We start from the raw sequence: 16,705 nt of genomic DNA on the forward strand, positions 1-16,705 counted from the left end.
TAGTTTTAGCCCTTTCTAGCTCTGTTCTCTGTGTTGCTTTGTGTGCCAGGAAAGCTTTTTTTACAGTCACTTTATGCTGAGGGGTGATCACTGCCGGGTCGGCGAAGAGATTCCCGAAGCCCAGGGTCTCCAATGTAGACTTAACATAACTGAGCCACAGGATACTCGTCCATTTATCTCTACCCAGGCAGTCATTCATAATTTCCCTGCTTAAAGTCGCCTCTGTGTTAACCCAGATTTTTAGCCAGGCTAAGATTGGCCTAACCTTCGCCAGATCTTCAAGATAGGGGATCCCTAACTCCCTGTGTGCAATTACTGCAGCTAAACTTTGTGGGGCTTTCAGGATGGATCGTAAGTATTTATTCTCCTCCCGCTGCAGTTGACAAATATTCACAAAGCCCCACACCTCTGCCCCATAGATGACTTTAGAGCAACACATAGAGTTATACAGGTTAAGCACCTGTTCAGGGCACCATCTCCCCAACCTTCGTCCATAACCTTCAAGTGCACCATTAGTGGCATTCATCTTGCGGCAACGTTCCTCCACCAGACAGTTAAATTTCAATGCCCTGTCAAATAGTAAGCCCAGATACGAGAATGATTTAACTTTCTCTATCTTGTGGCTCCCTGTCGTGAAGGTACATTTGTTGCAGGGTTTGTTGCCAGCGGATAAGATGTAGGATTTACCCAAATTAACAGACAGGTCTAATGAGCCCATAAAAGAAACAAAACTATCTATTAAAATCTGTAGATTCTTTGGTGTGCGTCCGAGGAGGACCGCGTCGTCTGCGTAAAGTAACACAGGGACATGACACCACCCTACTCGTGGGCAATCGGTTCTCAGCTGTAGGAGGTGCTGCTCCAAGTTGTTAATATAAAGAGAGAATAAGAAGGGTGCCAGGATGCAGCCTTGGCATACCCCACTTCTACAAGGGAAAGAGTCAGTACGTCCGCCCTCCATGTTATACCTGACTTGCGCTGAGGTGCTACTATGCAGCTCTCTTAAGATATTAATAAGACCAACCTCTATCCCCATTCTGGTCATCATGTCACAAAGCTTGTCCCTGTTTACATGATCAAAAGCTGGTGCCAGATCCATGAACCCCATATAGATGGTCTCATTACTAGCCTTCGTGTATTTGGCAGCTAGCATGTACAGGTTCAAGCATTGGTCACTCGTGGACCGGCCCATCCTGAAACCGTACTGGGTGTCTGAGATGATATTATTTGCCTCTGTCCATTCAGACAGCCGGTTTATTATCCCCCTTCCCGAAATTTTAGCAGATACATCGATCAAGGAGATCGGGCGATAACATTGGGGATCATCCCTGTTACCCTTTTTAAAAATTGGGACAATAATAGCCGTTGACCAGGAGGGCGGCAAACCACAGCATATTGCTGTGTTTATAACCCTAGTCATTATAGGGGCCCATAATGCCACAGAGCTTAGGAACAGGTCAGGCGGAATACTGTCTGGACCAGGGGCTTTGTTTTTAAATAAGCCCTCAATCCCGACCTTGATTTCCTTTAATGAAAAGACTACGGGCTGGCCTTGATCAGCATTCCCCTGTACACCAGATGTTCCCGCATCGTGGTTATATAAACCCCTATAATGAGTAATCCACCTATCAGGCGTGATGTTTGTTCCTATTTCAGGGGCCTTATCGTCCTGGAAAGTGGGTCTATTAATAATCCTCGAGAATTCTGTCATATCCCTCTTTTCCCCTGCCTCCCTTAAATCTGCCCACCCTTCTGCTTGTAGTGCTTTTTTCCTCCTACTCAATTCACTCTCATATTTTTTCCTGCAGGAGGCAACTAGTAGGGCATCCCTTGGTCTCATTTTGATACTATTTTTGTGCTCCCTCAAGGCCTTGGAGCAATCCCGGTCAAACCACCGTGGCTGGCTGCAAAATCTTTTTTTTAGGGCGCTTGCTTTTAACAGGCCATTCACCAAACCAGCAATCTGGTTGAATGCTGTGAAGAGCTGCTGCCCCTCTACTGTCATATCCAAACACACCTCAATAGCTGATCTCCCCTTCTCCATCAGAGATCTGTAGAATCTTTCTCCATCTATTTTAGCCCACCTAAGGCATCTGCCCTGGTCAGTAACCCTCTCAATTATCGCATCGGGTTTTCTCCCGCTGGGGCAAGCCCGGTATGGTACAACAAATACCAGGGGGTTATGGTCGCTAAACGGGTTCGATTCAATTCCAACTCTAGAGATTCTATTTTTGAAAGCCCTTGAAGTGAGGATATAGTCAATATATGAGGAGCATCCCCTAACTGACAAGTTGCAATTGTTCTAGCTCTCTAATTTCTCGCTCTAGCCTGACTAACGTATTGATTATGTCTTTGAGGACACCCTGTTTTAAGTGCTTTGCAGTGTCCCCTCGTGACCACTTTAAATGCTTCCCACAGTGTGCCTGGTGAGTCTACTGTCCCCTCATTTAGAGTGAAGTATTCTATGATCTTATCTCGCAGCTCTTCTCGGAAAACCAAATCCAACAGTGCACTGGACGAAAATCTCCAGGTAAATGGTTGGATGTATGGTTGAGGTATGCTCAGTCTTATCTGAGTGGGTGCATGATCGGGAAAGGTGCATGGATGGTGAGTGGCATCTATTATCCTGGTATGTAGGTCCCTAGAGACTAGCCAGTAGTCCAATCTCGACCACGCATTCTAATGATGTGTAACGCAAGTGCCTTCCCTCACTGTAGGGTGTAAAACTCGGATCACTGAAATAATATCGAGGGACAGAATATCGACCAACAAAAATATCGTTGACAAAATATCGAGAGACAAAATATCGAGTTTCTATCTACAAACAGGTAAGTACAAAAATATCGAGTTAAAAATATCGTTTACAAAAATATAGTTGTAAAAAATATCGACTTTAATAAAAACAATGTTTAATTACATTAATATAAAAAATTAATTACTAAAATATACTTAACAATACTTAAAATAACTTTTAATAATTAAATAATTAATGAAAGTTAAAAAATAATATTTTTTTAATCATATTTCTTAAAACATATATATATATAGTAACAAAATTTAATTAAATAATAGCCAATATTATTAACGTACAAATACAAAAGAGTAAAAATTACTATTCCCACTCCAGTGGGTGCAACAGTAGGGAAAGCTTGGATAGCGTAGGGGTTAAAATTACTATTCCCACTCCAAAGAGTGCAACAGTGGATATATGACGTTACAACGCAACTTTTACAATGCACTACCATTACAACGTAAGTATTGGTAAGTATATAATAATTTTTTTAATTTAAATTATTTAAAATTATTTTAATATAATTTAATTTAATTTCATTTCATTAAATTAAATTAATGTAAATTTAATTTTACTTTATTTTTACACTGTACCCCTGTACCCCAAAAACTCAAAACTGACCCTGAACCCTAAAAAAAACCCTTTACCCAAAAACCCAAAACTGACCCTGAACCCTAAAAATACCCCTTTACCCAAAAACTAAAAACTGACCTTGAACCCTAAAAATACCCCTTTACCCAAAAACTAAAAACTGACCCTGAACCCTAAAAATACCCCTTTACCCAAAAACTAAAAACTGACCCTGAACCCTAAAAATACCCCTTTACCCAAAAACTAAAAACTGACCCTGAACCCTAAAAATACCCCTTTACCCAAAAACTAAAAACTGACCCTGAACCCTAAAAATACCCCTTTACCCAAAAACTAAAAACTGACCCTGAACCCAAAAAATACCCCTTTACCCAAAAACTAAAAACTGACCCTGAACCCTAAAAATACCCCTTTACCCAAAAACCAAAAACTGACCTTGAACCCTAAAAATAACCCTTTAATTTAACATAATTAGCAATTAATCAATTAAATTAAATTAATTACCAATTACATTTTAATTAATTAACAAATATTTTTTAATTAACAATTAATTAAATATTACTACCAATTAATACATTTACATATTTAAATAATTATAATTAAATTACTTCCCACCCTATTCCCCTATAAACCCACAACCCGCTAAAGGAAAAAAATTATTTTAGTTTACATAATTAGCAATTAATCAATTAAATTATATTAATTACCAATTAAATTTTAAATAATTAACAAATATTATTTAATTACCAATTATTTAATTATTACTACCAATTAATAAATTTACATATTTAATTAACAGAATAAAATTACACAATCATTTTAAAAAAATCATTAATTAAAAATAATTATAACATAAAATGACACTTTTCACACATATTATAACATAAAAACACTATAAATAATTAAATAATATTTAAAAAACGATATTTTTTACTATCTAGATTATATACTTGGATATTTTCACTTTCTATATTATTTACAGTCGATATTACTTCACTTACCTTAAAAACGATATTTTGGCTGTCTATATTCTGTCCTGTCGATATTTTGTCCAAACGATATTTACAACTCGATATTCTGTCCAAACGATATTTTGGAGTCGATATTATGTCTGTGCACCGTAAAACTCTCCAGGAATCTATCAAGTGAAGATCCTCTATGATATCAATCAGCATTGCTGCTGCTTTAGGGTAATGCTCACGGGATGCTCCCTGTCTGTCTGCTATTGTCGAGAGAACTATGTTAAAATCACCCCCCCCACAGAACTGCTGTCCCATTGTTTGTACTTTTTGCCAAATTTGTTGGAAGAATACTGGACTGTCTGTGTTTGGACCATATGCATTGACTATTACCATAGTGGTATGGTACAGCTCTCCTTGCATCAAAGTGTATCTTCCTTCTCTATCTATGATTGTGTAATGTGTCTTCCATTGTATTCCTTTATGTATTAGTATCGCGACTCCCTGAAGTAGTTTGAGAATCCGGCCTCTACCACCTCACCCCATCTGTTATTTCTGAGCATTCCCGTTGATGCGTTCGTCAAATGCGTTTCTTGTAGTAGACATATGTCTACTGCATGCCTTGTTAGATAAGATTGGATCAGTCTGGTCTTTCTGCGATCATTTAGGCCTCTGACATTCCACGTAAGGCATGTCAGGGTTTTCATGTTTGTATGTTGTGACATATATGTTTGTAATAATTTGGTCTGCGGCATTCTTGTGTTTGGGGGACAAGTCTCTGTAATGTGTTGGTAAAATAGAGTAGTACAATACTTATCTCCTGGCTTGTATGCAGGAATAACTTTGTGCTTGTCTGTCTTATTTGAGCCTTATATGGTTGTACAGATTGTGGCAGCCCTAAAAAGCAAACACCCAGTGCTCTTCCCCCCCTCACCCACACCAACCCCCCAAACAGGTTGTGTTGCTCCCACCCCCACACCCATTAACCGTAAACAAACAATCATCCTATGGGGGCATGTGGGGGCAGCGTGACCTCTTTGCCAGTCCAAGTCACCGACCTTGACATTAGGCCACAATCTCTCGGTACAACAATTTGCCAAATGAGTTACTTATTTGTACATCCAGCATTTTAGTCCCTTTTCCTTCAATCGTTGTCGCTTGATTGGTCTCAGTCTGTATTTCACTTGCCGTTTGCTGTTGTTTTTGTTCTTTCACCATTTGTTTCGCTTATGCTAATGCTGCTTTTGCGTCTGTGAAAAAGTATGATTGCCATGGCCCTGAATTTGTAGCTTGGCATGGTATATCAGAGCGTACTTGGTACCAAGCTGTTGAAAGATTTTCTTTGCGGGTATAAATTCCCTGCGGGCTGCTTGAACTTGCAATGTGAAGTTTGGGTACATTGCAATGTTATTCCCTTGATATTGTAGAGACCCTTTCTCCCTAGCCATCCTGATATCGTGTCCCGGTCTCTGTAGTTGAGCACTCTCGCCAGTATCGGTCTTGCCGGTGCACATGGTTGTGGCCTAGGGCCCAAAGTTCGGTGTGCTCTTTCAATAACAAACGTCATGGAGAGGTCTGGTCTGAAAATGTCTTTCTTCATGGTTTCAACATATTGCACCATTTTTTGAATGTCTGTTGTTTCAGATATTCCCGTGATCCTTATGTTATTCCTCCTTGACCTTGCTTCTAAATCCTCATCCTTTCGTTTGATATCAGCCAGCCCCCCGTCCATTTCTCGAAGTTTCTTGTCCATATTTGTCTGTCCGTCTACCGTCTCCGACACTCTAGTTTCCAGCACGGTTAACCCATCCTCCTGTTTTTTCACCCGTTGTGTTATCCTGTCCATTCACTCTGCGAGCTTGTCCATTTTTGATTCTATGCCTTGCAGACTTGTTTTCTACTCTCTGAACATCGTCCGAATGTCCTCCTCCGGCAGTTGACTTGTGGTGGCATCCTCTATATGATCCTGGTGTCACTTTCAGCCGCCTTGCTGGTCTTTTTGTCGAAATTTATCCGGGGCTGTCTTGTGTCTGGCTTCCTCATTTTGACTGATTGTGTTCGCAGCAGTGCAGCCAGTTAGCTGTGCCCTCCGCTTACAGCTCTGGAATCGGGCGCCTTGTTCGATCTATCTCTGTCCTACTTGCTACCTTCTGTGGATTTAGCTGTGCCGACACTACTGTCCACTTACTATGTAGTCCGTCCAGTATAGATTTGTTAATGATGTTGATCGTACAGCCAGCCGTCGCCTCTTTATGTTTGCCTGCCGCTAAGCAATGCCAATTTTTTTCACCCTGTGTTACTCTCTTGTCAGGGACGCAAGTATTGTGGCACTAGTCGCGTATCCTTGTGGCCTCCGCTGGGCCTGGGTTGTGCTCTAACTAGGTCTATTAAAACTGAGTCTATCTATCTGAGACAAAATTACTGGTCTGCCTCCGGTCGTTTCTCATGTTTCCTTTGTGTCCGGGTGGTCTACTATCATCCTCGCCCAAGTCCAGCCTGCCTTGGCCGACAGTTTTAGACTACTTTCACCAGGACTGGTTGTAGTGCTTTGGTGACAGGCCCTTGCTGCAGCAACTGTGCAATAATTCCAGCCATGACCTCTATGAATACTTGTCCTCTTGCTGTCCACTGCTACGAGGATATGGGTGGGCGCTTTCCACTTCATTTAACGGCTTACTGCGCTCCTGAGACTATAGCGACCTCAATGTGAGATTTATTTGCCTGAATTTGCTGTTATCAATTCAGTGCGCTAGGGAATCGCGTGTCATAGATTTGCTACTCCTATGTTGCTCTCCACTGGGTGCCTTCTTATTGCAGTCGCCTGTCTCGCCGCAGCATATATAAACTCACAACGGTATTCACTACTCGTGCAGGACATTCCCTTTACTTATTGCAACCTCTTTTAACTACTACGTCGGGACCGGGCTCCACGCAGGCCACTGTAGATGTCTACGTCTGCACCCAACAAGATGCGGGACCGACCGCCTCTTCCTACTTTTCATTGATTCGAGGTGGCGTTACAGCTTCCTGCCATCTACACCGTCATTTAAAAGCATATTTACCTCTTTCAACGTCTCTGGTATTGTTTGCAGTCCTACGATATCAATCCTAAGTCCCAGCCGTAATTCAGGCGTTTATTGGTGACCGCCACCTATGCCGGATCCCTTCCACCTCCAACCTCTAGCAGAGGTATACACGCTTGCCGACTATTAGTTATGCCAGTCTTCGCTCAGCTATGCACTGCGCTTTACCTGATTAAGCTGCCCCGACCAAGCTTGTGTCCTTGGATCCGGAGCGGACGGACCTGCCATCTCCTCCCGGCCTTACACGCTTCTTGCTCCGGAGTGGTGCCCACTTTAGGCCCCGGCTGCATTTCACGGCCTCGTGTGTAGGCCCCTCGCCGGCTTGGATCGGATGTCTGCAATCTGCTCAGTGTGTTCAAGGAGTCCTGCTGTTTTATTGCTGTGCCCGAATCCGAACTCGATCACTGCATTCTTTTCCGAGTTTGGTCCCTGAGTCAAGGTACAATGTGTGGATTATTTAGGGATAATTGTGGCTCGGCAGGCAGCAAAGCCACGCCCCTCAACTGCAAACATTCTTTAATCATGCAGTTAGCTCTCTCCACCGGCCCATTTGCACTGGGGCAGTACAGTGCGGTCTTATGGTGACATATGGACATATTTCTTAAGAACTCACACATTTCATCTGAGGTACACTCACCCCATTGTCCATTGTGAGAGTGCTGGAAACACCTTCCCTCATGAACACATCCTTAAGGAAAATTATGAGGGACTGAGTGTTGACACATCCAACCACCTTAGTCATTATCCAATGGGAGTGATAAATGGACAAATTACAACAGTAGTATTTCTCCCTAATTGTAACAGCTCTCTCACTCCTCGAAAATCGCTGTTGATTTTATAGAAATTGCACTGTGTATTTTCTGTTTTTTTCAAAAGGTCAATAAAATCGGTTGAAATCAAAAAGAGAGCTCTTGTGTTTAACAGTTCTGGGAGAGTTCTGTGTTTAGTCCTGTCACAGTTTTGACTCAAAAAATAGCACAGAGGGTTACTGTGCCTGCTACAAAGCAGAGCGATCATAGATTTGTATTTTATTTAGATTGGAAAATAGGCTACTGCTTTTGATACCAAGATCATTTTGTTACTTCCAGTTCATAAATTGCAAGCCTTCTAATACAGCACCGTGATCTGATTACAATTCGGATGCGGCATGCAAACCTCACTAGCGACATAGTCCCTTAAGCCCCATCACTGCCTCTCCTGGGAATGCCTAGGGGCAGGGCAAGCATTACCAATAGGGCGCTGGTGGCCTGGCATTAGGCAGACATATATACGATGGGCGATCATTACACAATGGGCACCCTAATACCTTTCGATGATCTGGCAGAAGATTATAACTTGCCAACAAGTCAATTCTTACTATATAACTCCATCATGTGATAACTTACTGCAGCATGGGGCGATATTAACACCAAACCAGAGACACACCTCCTGTTGCAACATTTACATGTCATGGGCAATGGGTCCCACATCATACACTGGTTGGCGGAAGCGCTACTCATTCACACCACACAACCTCTGACATCCCTCTGCTTAAAATGGGGAGAGGATAGGGGTAACCCATGGGCAGCCACCCCAACATGTATACTACAGAACTCCAGATTCCAGCTTATACAAACATATATTGTACATAGAGCGTATCTTTCTCCAGATAAAATTAAATGAATACTTTCATATGACTACATCCGCATGCCGTCGCTGTCTAAAAGTCAATGCAGATTTTCTACACAACCTGTGGTCCTGTACCTCCCTACATACATATTGGATGGACATTAACGTGGCGCTCGCAGCATGTACTGAAAGAACGCTGCCACAAATATGGGAGGTGTGTGTATTGGGCTCTTACCCCAGACCAAAGAAACATAGGGTCACATCCAGGTTTATTGACCTGGGTCCCATTGTAGCCAAAAGGCTGATCACCAAAAGATGGATGCATGCCGACCCTCCCTCAGTCGCCAGCTGGAAAAACTCACTCCCGGTATGGGCACGTGCGGAAAGTAGGTCATTGCACAGGGAGGAAATAGCAGGATTACGTAAATACCCTATCGCACAGTTATGGACACTCTACTTGGAGACTTGGCACGTACAGATGGAGAAGCATGGAATAGCCCTCCACAAGAGGTTAGAGGACGAGACACAGACAATGACTCCTGGGAACATGGTTCTTCTGGAGCGCGTGAAGCTCAGGCCTGAAGTGGTGGGGGCAGAAATGCCTGGGGCATACATGAGTTAGGGAGGAGTAGACCTAGCCACTGATTTCTTCAATTAGTGGGAGAACAGGGTGATATATCTAATGCGGGGTGACTGAGATGGCGACACATTTCCTCTACATATCCCGACTCGGGCATGAAAATATGACGATCATTTTCTATTTTTTTATTTTTTTTAATGTTTGATTATAGACATATACATTGTATCTGATTTTGCCACAATTTTGATGCTGAACTGGATGACAAGGTGCAGACATTTAGGTGTACAGCTGAGAACGGATGAATATTCTCCTTATATCCATCTGTACATTAAAGTGCGATACTTTTGATAAGCAATAGGCATGTAATACAACAAGAATATAATCTGTGGTCAGCTACCTGCTGAACAGAATTAATGTTTATCACAGTTTGTAAATATCCCTACAGTACTTGTCAACCCTTTATTGCATTTGTAAAGACTAACTGGCACATGCATCAAGGTAGGCTTTTGCGATTCCCTAATTGCGATTATTAAGGGATTGCAATTAAGGAATCGCAAAAGCCTATGCATGTAGGATTCACTATAAAAATAGCGATTCCTAAACATTCCTTAATTGCGACTCGCAAATTGCGTGTGGCAATTAAGGAATGCCTTCCCATTCATTCCTATGGGCCTACAGGCAGTAGGTACTCGCAAATTGCTCACGCAGTTTCAAGGATGCAAGGGTGTCAAACTGACACCCTGTTGCACCCCCTGAAATTGATCTGTACACATATGTTGTGCACACAGATGCCCTAAGGGCATGTGTGTGTGCAACATGAAACCCTGAAAAATGCACAAAAGTGCATTTTTTAAAGTTTTTGCAAATTACCATGAAGTTCAACTTCATGGTAATTTGCGCCCCCTATTGGCAAAATTGCTGATTTTTTTACTTTAATGCATTGCATTTAAGGAATCTCAATCTGCGATTCCTTAAATGCAATCGCAATTTAAGTATTCGCAATTTAGAGATTACTTAAATTTAGATTTTTGCATTTGGGATGATGCATTCCAAATGCAAAAATACCAGTCGCAAAGGGGCAGATTCTGAGAATCTCCCCGTTTGCGACCGGTTTTTCTTGTAATGCATGTGCCTGTAAATGTTCTCCATCTCACCCGAGCTCTTTCCCCCTTCCTGCCTCACCTCTTCCTTCCCATTCCTCCCCCTTTTTTCCACCTTCTCATTCAAATGTAACTTGTCTGTTTGACAAAATGAAAATAAAGATTTTTTTTTAAATGTGGATGCAGGATGAAAACACTAAATTATGGGTCTAGATTCTTACCATTTTATTCTCAATCTGATATTATTCTAAGATTGCAAAGAAGGGTTCCTTAGCAATAGTCTTTTTCGTACAGACAACCACAATCACTATGTTAAGCTTTTTATCCTGACTTTGCATTTCTCCTGACCATACTCTTTTAACATTTACTGTTTATAAGTATGGATGATATGTGATTTCTACACCGTATAACCCTCCTTCTTTATGTAACATTTCTTTTTCCATTGATTAACACACTTGTATGATTACTTGTGCATCTATATGTATGGAGAGGATGTAGCCTTACGGCTAGAGTAGTTGACTTTGAAGCTGGAGAACCGGGTTCGAGTTTTGGCAACGGCGCTCAACATCCTGTGATTCTGGGCAAATCACTTAATCTCCCTGTGCATAACAAAAAATGAATGTGTCCATCTGTAACGAAACTGGTGCTCAAGTAATGCGCTCTAATACCCGATTTCTTGAGTCTAGTTTGCGCTATATAAAACTAAAAAAAATGTTAAACACTCTACAAATCAGACATTTACAGCAATTTTGACCCTCAACCCACCAACCTCGGCTGACCATGAAGCAACAGGTCAATGATGTATATCCTCTTCCTGCTCCACACCCTTCGAATTCTCCATAAGATTTTCAGATGGATCGCCCTCTCCAACAGAAAAACAGTCACTCAAGTCATCGTCTCCAATCAGCTTGACTACAGCAATGCACTCTACACCAGAATCCTCAAACAGCTCCTCAAACGCCTCCAGGGCATTCAGAACACTGCAGCCAGACTCATCCTCAACCTCTCCAAAAGAACTAGCACCACCACACACCTCAATAACCCTCCACTGGTTTTCCATCCACAAGAGATGCCACTTCAAGCTTCTGGCTCTTGCCTACACAGCCCTCCACAACATCGGACCCACCTACATTAACCACTGCTTGATGTTCCACCAACCCACTAAGGAGCTTTGCTGCACCTCCCTCACCCTTGCACACCTTCTCCAGCATCTGTCAGAGCAGCAGCGGAGGTAGTTCTTTTTCCTACCACACCGCCGAGTTCTGAAATGATCTCCCCCTCCACTTAAGAACCTCCCCTTCACTCGCCGACTCAGGAAGGCGCTCTAGACATGGCTGTTCGACTCAGGTATTCAGTACCACAGCGCCTGGATAAACCCCCGGGGAGACAGGCTGCGCTTTACAAAGACCTCCTGATTGATTTATTGACAATAGGATGGGAAGTGCTATAAAAATATTAGGTTCCATTTACATCAATATTTATGTAATTGCCCATACAGAGAGAATACTCTTGCATCTTACAATTCAAGCACATCTCGTAAATAAGGAGTTGAACAATTTGTTCAGCTCCTTCTTTATGTACGAGATGCGCTTGCATTATAAGATGCAAGATGTAACTGTCTGCACGCTAATTACAGAAATATTGGTGGAAATGGCACCTATTGGTTTTTTTTTATTTAATCTTTTATAGCACTTCTCTTCCCAGTGCAAATGGTAGTTTCTCTTAAGCACTTGTGGAGTGGTAAACTGTGTGCCTTTGTTTTCTTCCTTTCATCCAGGTGTTAGGCTCCAAATGGCTCCCCACCAAGATGATATTTGAGGGGGAAAAAAAGGGCTGGTGTCTCTTCAAATTAGGCATTTACTGGGGCCCAGATAACAGTTTAAATTAGAAAGCTCCTTCCCTGACTGAGCCCAACTGACCGCAGACAATGTGAGGACCAGGGTTGGATTGGAATTAAAATCGGCCCGGTGTCCTGGTGTCAGAAATAGACACCAGAACACATTCTGCATGTTTTCCTTGTAACCAGCCCAGAATAGCTGCCCGAACGGTTTTTCAACGGGATCCTCTTACTTTCCATCACCGATGGCCTTTTTTTCAGCAAAATTGTCAGTCTGCCTCCCCATCTCCGGATCGCCATCGGCCATCGGGACCTCCAGGTCCCGTGACCGCTGCGTCATTGAAAGGCATCAATAGGAGATCTGAGCCACAAAGGACTACCGTTCGACCGTATCTCAGAAGTGACAGCTGGCAGCGTTAATCCCGCTAATTTCCTGGATTACAACATTTGAGAAACGTCCGTCAAGGAATGGCGAGTGGTGGAAAGTGTCTGAGGGGACTGATAGGTGGATCTCCTCATACACATTTAATTAAACGGCTCGAGTTTTTTACGTAGATATCAGATTAATGTTAGAAGCGACACATTGGAGAGGCAGAACTGTCTCAGTGCCTCGCTCAATGCCCGCATCTGGAGTTCTCTCTGCTTCCCATTCTTCGGTTTATTTCCACAGCTAGAGTAGCAGTTTATTAGTTATTCTTTACTGGTGTTGTCATGTTTGATTCTGAGCCACCGCTATGTCTATCAACGTTACTGTGCTTATCAAGCAATGTCTATCTATGATTTTTCCAGGTGGCAACACAAAGACTGGGTCACAATGGAACGCGGGCTTTTCTTTTCAGGTCTTCCATCACTTAATGTTCTTTGGATCATAGCATCTGTCAGCTAAATCGCCTAGTGCCTCAAACTTTCTCCTCACGTTCTGAGTAGGTGCTTATCTGCGTTCCACAACAGCTACTCTGGTGATAACCTTGTTGACAGCAGCGCCAACCTAGGGTGACCAACCGTCCGTAAATTTCATGGACCGTCCGTAATTGGGACCTCACGTCCGTTGTCCGTGAGGATCCCTTTTACGGACGCCTTTTGTCCGTAATTTTGGCCATCACACGGAGCAGCACTGCTACCCTGTGAGAAGCCTCAGCCCCCTCTTGATGGGGCCGCCTCGCGCCCCTCCTCTGTATGCGGCTGATTGCCACATACAGAATAACAATGTGGCAGTCTGGGGGTGTTAAATCATGTGGGGGAAGCCTCCTACCTTAGTGTACAGCAGGGCAATCTGTTAAAAAAAAAGGTAAAACGCACATGCTGCAACGTAAAAAAACCTGTTCATTTAAAGAAGCCTGAAAAACAAGTTAAAAAGAAGGGGTTATCGTTCTTTTACTGTCCCATCATTTTAGAGTGAGGTATTTTCAATATTATATTCAACAAAGCCCTGGTTACTGCTTTTTCATTTTAAGCAACTAACACCCATTGACAGAGCCAATAGTCCTGGCTTCTTGTTGGTGTAATGATACTTGCTGTGTTATACATCTGGATGCAATGACAGAAACAACATAATATCAGTCGGACGCAACACTATGCTAACCGCAGATTTTTTGCCTAGGTGTTGTAAACCACGCTCCTAATTACATCGAACACACACTTTGAAGAGACCCCCACATTTTTTTACACCACTTAAAGCTGTGGAAACAACACCATGTCACAGTCACCTCACATCCTGGCACTGTGCATCATGCATGACTCATGACTTCTACGTTTTCAGATTGCCTATGTGCAGGGGCATAGTGAACCCTCCCCCACCCCTTGCTTTAGGAACTATAGCACGGTGAAGTTCTTGATAGGTCTCTTCTGTCTGTGACTCTGCAGATAAAGGCTCAGGTCATAATGTGAAAAGGTGGGGAAGTAAATAAGTAAAGGAATGGGGGAATGGCTGGATGGATTACTGAAAGGAAAGGATGAATGAAAGGGTGAATGGATAGATAATGAAAGAAAGGATGGATAGATGAGTGAATGAGTGGAAGTATGGATGAGCGAAAAGGTAAATAGATGGATGTATGGGTGGAAGGGTAGATGATGGGCAAGTGAATGAGTGTATGGATGAGCAAGTGAATGGATGGGTGAAAGGGTAAATGGCTGGATGGGTGAGTGAATAGATGGATGGGTGGAAGAGTGGATGGATGACTGTACGGATGGATGGGGTGAAAGGGTGGGTTGATGAATGATGGATGAGTGAAAGGGTGGATGAAGGGATGGATGAGTGAAATGATGGATAGAAGGATATATGGTGGATAGGTTTGCAAATGGTTGAATATGTTTGGATATAGATGGGCACACAGATGGAAGGACAGAATGAATGGTGAAAGACTGAATGATGGATGAAAGAATGATTACACCTTGTAGCACCAATTATCTTAAGTAACATTTCCTATACAATGACTTTCACGTTACTATGTATCATTGTCTCTATATAATGTGTGTGTGATGTAACGTACTCCGACACCCTGCCCTACATACTTGGGATGAGTAACACTATAAAAGAAATTAAATACACATGAGAGACGGTCTAAGTGAAGATGAGGGGCACCAATGGAGGTTGGTAGTAAGGCCGGACTGGCCGAACCGGGCATTGGGTGTTTCACTGCGAGGCGGAAAGGGGGGGGCGAGCGGTTTTGTTACTGGGGGCTGTCACTGCAAAGCTCCTTGTATATCCAGTAGTTTTCAATCAACAATAAAAGCGGCCTCACTTATATTCATGTGTGGTTCACCATTGTCTGGTGACTAATGTACCTGCTGGAGCGAGATGCAAATTTTGAATCGTCTATGGTAGCAAGCTGCGGCTATACTGAAAAACTGTGATGCGCACGATTGTCTCAACCTAATATAAACTTATTTTGACTTGTACTTAGGTGGTTGTCTATTTACTTACTTATATACTATTGCGCGACCACCTCTGACATGTCTGTAAAACGTAACTTTTGTTCCGAAGTTTTGTCCTGAATTTTGACCCTTTGTCCTGAATTTTTGTCCTGAATTTTGTCCCTTTGACCTGAATTTTTACATTCACCGTCCTGAATTTGCACCAATGCCAGTTGGTCACACTAGCGCCAACCTCTGCGAATAAAGAACATGGGGGCATATTATCAAGAAAGGACGTTAACATTATCGCCGCTTTGTCTGCAGAAAACTGCAGCTAAAGCGGCGATAATGGACTTGATAATACGCCCTTGTGAATTCCCATAGAAGCCCTTGTGAATTCCCATAGAAGCCCTTGTTCTGGTGTGAACATGGGCTTCTATGGGAATTCTCTACGGCGTATTATCAAGCCCTGTAATTATTGTTTTTGGATGAGTCATATTTGGTTGGTCAAACCAAATGTTGAGGTCACCCAGAACGCAGCGGTCGGAGTGTATTTTTATCAGGTTTGAAACTGTGTCTAGAAGTGCGTCTGGAAACGTCGCCTTTCTAGGTGGAGGTCTGTAAAGGAGCAGGAAGTTACAGGAGGAAGACGCTGTAGGATTGCATCTTGTGAGAAGAGCCTCCCAATTCTTTATGGAGATGTTGTCAACTTTAGTGATATGTAATGTTTGCCTGAACACAACAGCTTGACCATCTACTTTTTTGCCTATTCGATTTTGGGTGATCTGATTGTTTGATGGCTAGAGGGAGGGCTTCATGCAGGACTGGAGCATATCATCTCCAAACCATGATTCAGTGATGAATAGTATGTCTGGTTTTGGATTGGTGAGAAGGTCGTAGATGTGATGTTTGCTTTTAGAGTGCAGATGAACATTTATTAGTAGACAGTTTAGAGAATGTGTTTTGCTGGCAGTTAGACTTTGTTTTGTTAAAGAATGATCAGCATTGTGTGGGTTAGTAGCAGGTGTGTTTTTAGTGCAGGTATTCGCTGTATGAGGATAGCAAACGCGTAGCTGTTCTGTTATGTGTTCCTCTTCCAGCAGGCTAAAAAGGCATTTTGATGGATCTTCGTGTGTAGGTGAGGGAGACCGTGTTTGAGAGTGAGTTGGTGTGCAGTGTTGTTTTTGTGGTGTAACCTTGTTGCGCAGTAGACATGTAGAAGCAACACTATTATGTGTGGCACATTGTTAATATTGATTTCGTATATTTAGGGTGAAAGGTGTATGAGTCCGTAGTGGTGGTG

This window comes from Lissotriton helveticus, chromosome 3_1 (genome assembly GCF_964261635.1).
Source record: "Lissotriton helveticus chromosome 3_1, aLisHel1.1, whole genome shotgun sequence".
Taxonomy (NCBI): Eukaryota; Metazoa; Chordata; class Amphibia; order Caudata; family Salamandridae; genus Lissotriton; species Lissotriton helveticus.